The sequence below is a fragment of the Adiantum capillus-veneris genome, chromosome 19 (assembly GCF_014529385.1).
Source record: "Adiantum capillus-veneris isolate H3 chromosome 19, ASM1452938v2, whole genome shotgun sequence".
NCBI lineage: Eukaryota > Viridiplantae > Streptophyta > Polypodiopsida > Polypodiales > Pteridaceae > Adiantum > Adiantum capillus-veneris.
In genome coordinates, this window is record NC_140949.1 from 126,911,627 (window position 1) to 126,917,774 (window position 6,148).

A 6,148-nucleotide genomic window follows, 5' to 3' on the forward strand; every position below is an offset into this window, starting at 1 on the left:
CAAAAAAAGGTAGTATCATCCTCAGAAATTTTTTTTTGTTCGTGAAGTTAAGGACTAGCTTAAGAGCTTAATCTTTCAGCAAATCAATCTCTCAAGCCTTCCTAAGTTTTTGAGCTTAGCGATCGGCACAACCTTAACTTATTAGCGACAAGTTCTCTTAACAGATGACAAGCTTCAAGTTCCTCATGATGATAGCTACTCAAAGATGGGTTTTGTGGCTTGCTAAAGAGCTGCTTAGGGCACTTTATAACTGTTATATTTTGTCATAGATCTTTAATCCTTTAATGTATATATTCTATTTCTCGGATTGAAGTGTATGTATACGTGTTTTGGCAAGTCATTGGAACTACTAAGCAGAAAGTAGATCGAACAGAGTAAATACTAGTGTGTTGTTGGGTGACTTGTTATACCACCCATTGATGAATGTTGGAAATATGCCCTCTGAAGCCATCATGCATTTACAAAACTAACATAGTAATTGCCTTTGAGAAGGTAGTTTCAATGGCCGGAAAAGGCTCTTCCAGAAGAAAGTCTGCAGATGGAACATTAGGAGAAAGGGGAAAACGTGGACGGGCCTTGCGTAGGTGAGACAACGTAGTTGGTCAAGAGTTTTGTTTTTGGGGATTTACATTTTTTGAAAGTTCAAAGGTTCTCTCGATTCTTTGCGTATAATGTTTTAGATTGAAATGTTTCTCTAAATATGAAGGAGGTTTTGTTTCTTTTTCAGTTTAAAGTCACCAAATGATTCCTCAAGGTCTGGAATCTTGGAAGTTGACGAAGTATCCATAGTTTCTGCAACACAAATGACGGAAGAATTGGATACACAAGAAGAAGAAATAGCCTCCTCTGAAATTGGTCAGGGCTCAGTGCATGAGGTTGATGATACTCTTGCTCCTGCTGAAAATGCTATGCACATAGTCCCTTGGAGGATGAGAGACGAGGTCACAACCACAATAGAAGAAGAGGATGAAGATGAGCAAAAGCTTTTTATGCATAGCGGTGCTGATGTCATGACTAGCACAAGGTTGTTCAGATGCTTTGATTGCCCTCCAATCCCATTGTGCAGATTGGTCCCCTATGCTAGAGTAAGAGGACTTAGAGATGATCTTAGTGGATTGAAGGAAGCTTTTTCCAAGGAGGGCTACATGTAGGAGAAGGGAGAATTTATTGTCTCGGTGTAGACATGTAAGAAGGAAGTTTCAGCTCTCACTAGTAAGGCACTAACTCTATGGATAGCATTTTTTAAGTTAGTGTGTCAATACTAATTTTATGTTTTGGAAACTTAGATGAAATTAAGGCAATTTGGGATCCATTTTGGATTGAAGTTAATGAGGAGTTTAAAAGTGAACTAAGGAAAGATATAAGGTTTAAAGATTTGTCCAATCAAATGTTTTATGTATAGGAGGGAAACCACCGTACTGTGGCATGGATAGCTTCCATTCGGGAGAAATTTTCAACTTGCAAAGAGAAGCATTGCAGGGTTCTTTGCACCATTATAGACCCCACAAAGGTCCCTGACATTGCTTTGTTGAGTAGCTTGCAACGGATGAATGTGTAAGTTTCTTTATCTTTTTAAATTTTTCTTAGCTCATAAGCTTTGTTCCCAAAGCTTTTATAAGTAATGATCTCTGTGTCTTTTAGCATGAACACACATGCTCTAGTTGCTTGCCACTTGCGAGATGAGATTGTGAATACGACACATATCTATGCTGCCGATCATGAAGTGTATTTAAAACGGTTGCCGATGCAAGATCAAGCTCTTATTGCTGAAGTGCATAGAAAGTACTCAAAAGGAGGTGAGCCATGGTACCCTTTGACACGAAGATACTTGGCAAGATTGGTGTAGATGTAAGAATTACTTTTCTTTCTTATTGTTCATTCATAAAAATCTTTTATATTCTTGGGGTCGTTCATAAAACTCTTGCTGTTGAACTAAATAAACAACAATGTTTTGAAGGTACAAATGTCCAAAGAGAAAGATAAGAGATTGGATCAATTGAGGCATAATTTGTCAGAGAAAGAATTGAAGAAATGTGAGAAACAAATTCAACAAGATCTCACTACAAAGTTCTCTGATAAAATTGGCAAGGTATGCCATTGCTTACTTCTTCTAGATTATGTATATAATTTTATTGATTGTATTATTTTGTTTGTCAAGCTGCTCAATATTGTGGATCCAAACTTGGGAACCAATTGGCTAGCAAAGGTTATGGGCTTCAAGTGGGGAACTGACAACTGGGCTACATTGGAAAAGCTTAATTTGATGGATTTGGCAGATGCTCCAATTCCAAGTAAAATAACTTGGCTAGGATTGTTGGAGGCTGACAAGGTAAATAGAGCAGCCTATGGTTTGAAAAAAGGGGATCACGCCTTTTGAACGTAAGTGTGCTCTAACTATTTTGGTCAAAGCTTATTTAGTGTATGTAGTGTCTTGTACTAATCTTTTATGTACTTATAGTTGGCTTCGGAGAGAGAGTTTCTTGTCACATGCCTATGAGAGGGAATTACAACTTTCATCACACTTCTTTGAGCTGCCTGGTGTAGCACCGTTGCCACATGATTGTACGCTAACTGCCTATTTTGAGGAGGTGAAGTTTGAAGCTAGGCCATACCTTTTTCCACAAGAGGTCTCTCTTGAGGCAAAGACAAAAGATGCACAAGAAAGCACTAAAAAAGGAAATCGACTACTTGCGTATGGCAGCTCAATGGTTAGCATACAGGTAGAGGTTTTTTAGAATGTGTGTGTCCATGAGTGTATGCTTTGCAATGTTATTAATCTGTCCTTTTTTTCATAGGTGTCTATCCTTCTTGGGGGTCCAAGAAATTATTAGTTGCTCTTCCTTTCTCGGTAAGGCAGTGGACTCAACTGTCTCCGGAGGATTCCTCCATGTATACTATAGCACTTCATACGCTCTCTCCGTTCGAGATAGAGACATGTCCTTAGTGGGTTGACATGGAGCAAGGAAACTTGCTGATGCGAGCGAGAGAGAGAGAGAGAGAGAGAGAGAGAGAGAGAGAGAGAGAGAGAGAGAGAGAGAGAGAGAGAGAGAGAGAGAGAGAGAGAGAGAGAGATCCAGATGCTATTCAGGGGAATTTCATATTCCCAAGGTCACAAGGATACCTTCCCAGATTCCGGCTCAAGTGGTGCCTCCCTGCGGTTTTGCTACAATGATTTTACCGCAACAAGATGTAAATGTGGGCGTAAAAGGTATTAATTATGCTATGTATTTACCTTTTGCTTTCTCTATGCTTTTGCATACATTCATATGCGTCATTTACCTTCTTGTAGCTTCACATGACTCCCAAAAGGGAAAGGAGCATGTTGATGATACTACTACCACAGAGGAGATTGTTCGTGCTAAGAGTGAGCCATTGTGTTCTAGATGCATTCTTGGCTTGATTCTTTAGTACTTGCAATTTATTTGTTTTTGCTTTGATTTCTTAGCCACTCCTGGCTTAGATATTGTGCGTCGCACCTTGAGCTTTATATATCCTTTGCATTCTCCTAATCTTTCTTATTTTGCTGCTTCGGAGACACGTTGTATGGCCATCCATGGTGACTATATTGAGACTACAACAGCTTTCAGAGCTCAAGTCCATGATTTTATGTCTTGTGTGACCAATCCTCCTTTGTAATACACGCGAGGAGGTAAGAGTCTACCTTGGGCATGTGCGTGTTGGGATTCACCTATCATTTTTGACATTGGCGGATGCAGGCTGGTTGCTAATCATGGTGTCCATGGCAGGTGTGTTTCTTCACATGCTACCTTAAAATCGGTCCGCGTTTCATTTTCACATGCTATTTGAGAAAATGTCTTAAAGATTGTTGTGTATTACCTTTTTGTTTGACATACAGGTGACGCTATTGGTTGGGTTGAGAGATTTTGTCGAGCTTCACAGATGGTGGTCCATCGACTCATTGTAGTGATGCATCACGACGAGTACGGTTACATGGAGAGATTTGGTGGTCGCGTTGAGGTACATGATTGTGTTTGCATTCCTTATCCACTCACTCTTATTTATGTCCATCTGTCACAAATGGGTGTCTTCATTGCAGTTCCATTTCTCTATGCTCTTTATGGTGCACATAGTAGCTACTCATCCGACATGTTTTTTATTAGAGAGCCAGGTTCTTTTCTCCAATCTTGGCATTCTACCCTTGGACTCTTTTATGGTGCATCATCTACCGGTGCTTTTGCAGGCACGATCACCTTTGGGAGAGCCCTTGCGAGGTGGGCAACAACGGAGCTCAGCTTTAATGGCTTGTTTTGTGGAGTTGCTTTGTCCACGTAGTGGGATTTTCTTGGAGCTTGGGTGTGGTATTGCTCCAGTGTTGTGGGCTTTCTTGGCTACTGGACGGGCATGTGTAGCAATTGATGTTGATGAGTCGCTTATTACTGGATATGTTTTGCCTTTACTCCAATCAAAAAGGCGGAACAGAGAGGAGGACTCTACATCTCTCGACTTTGATGATGAGGGTGACGTGCCCTCATGTGTTAACATCTTTGACAACTAGTGAGGCTTCCGTTTCTTGTTTTAGAACATTGCTTTTATATTGTTGGTAGTGTTGTAAACTTTTATATCACATATTTTTGTGAGGTGCATGGCTCTTTTTGTGATGATGCCATATGATGTTGTTTATGTTTGGGTGTTTATGGTTATCATTCTTGACACTGTCTTGTTTTTTGGAAGTGCATTACCGGCCTATGTAGAGGAAGTGGCTTAGCGCATGGCAATGGATACACATTATGATCTTAGGGTGCATGAGAGCGTTCCACGATGCAATATCTTCATCGATGATGAATGTGAATTTTTGTAGTGTGCTTGGTCATTGTAGCTATAAATGATCTGACAATTCTTGTGGTTAGATAGATTGGTTGTGGTCTTAATGTCAAGAGATATATGGAACTATAAAAATCTTAAGCTTAATGTAAACATTCAGTCTTTCAATCATCTATGACATAGTGAAAGCATTACTTCTAAAATTCATTTTGCAATTGTCTTTAAAATATGTGATTGTTCTTGATTCTCCACTCCTTAAGCTTGGATGCTCATGTTGAATGTTTTCTTTAATTCGGTTTGGATATGCACATGAATACTCCAATCTTGCATAGGTTATAGTTTTGCAACGATATTTAGTCCGGTTTAGAGCTTGCTCGAAAGTAAGACTCTCTAAGGTGGCACCCCTTTATGGGAGCTGGGTCAAACAAAACTGGGAATGCAATGCAAAACTTCAGTCAACACTGTTCCACAAGTTCAATCAGAAAATCATCAAACTTTGCCTATAGTGGATGAAATGCTCGTCGCAAATGATCATTTGAATCTCCATAGAGAGACAAAATCAGAGCATCACTAATGATTTTGCGATGCTGACGTGTTAAGTTTGTCTCTACCATGATTGAAGCCTGAAAATACATGAAGCAAATATAAGTAAGGTAAATCTAGAATAGATATAAATTTGACATATATGATTGTAAATAGTTCTAAACAAAAATATTTCATGGGGGGGACAATAAACAACCAATAACGAAAGATCTAAACATTCCATGGACAATAATAACAACCAGTAATGAAAGACCTTAAAACATATGTAATTCCTCCCTGCAATGCGACACGATGGTCATCAACAACCAAGAACGATTGATTTAAAAACTCTAAACCCCTACCTACAGTGCGACATGGTGGTCATCAACAACCAAAGACGAGAAAGCTATTAAATCCAATCTCCCTGTAGTGCGATGGGATGGTCAACAACAACCAAGAACGATGGATTTAAAAATCCTAAACCCCTCCCTGCAGTGTGACATGGTGGTCAACAACAATCAGAGACGAGGAATCTATTAAATCCAATCTCCTTGCAGTGCGACGCGATGGTCAGCAATAACCAAGGACGATGGATTTGACAAACCTAAATCCCTCCCTACAGTGCGACACTGTAATCAGCAACAACGAAATACAAGGAATCTATTAAATCCAATCTCCTTGCAGTGCGGCACGATAGTCAGCAGCAGCAAGCAAGGAAGATGGATTTAAAATTCCCAAACCCCTCCCTACAGTGCGACACGTTGGTCAGCAACAATCAGAGACGAGGAATTTATTAAATCCAATCTCCTTGTAGTGCGACGTGATGGTCAGCAACAACCAAGGA

The 6,148-nt window shown here is 39.8% G+C and overlaps 1 pseudogene; it reads left to right on the top strand.

The window, feature by feature from the left end:
• The first annotated feature begins 501 nt into the window (after nucleotides 1-501).
• LOC147434824 (uncharacterized) lies at nucleotides 502-4,516 on the top strand (annotated as a pseudogene).
• The last annotated feature ends 1,632 nt before the right edge of the window (nucleotides 4,517-6,148 follow it).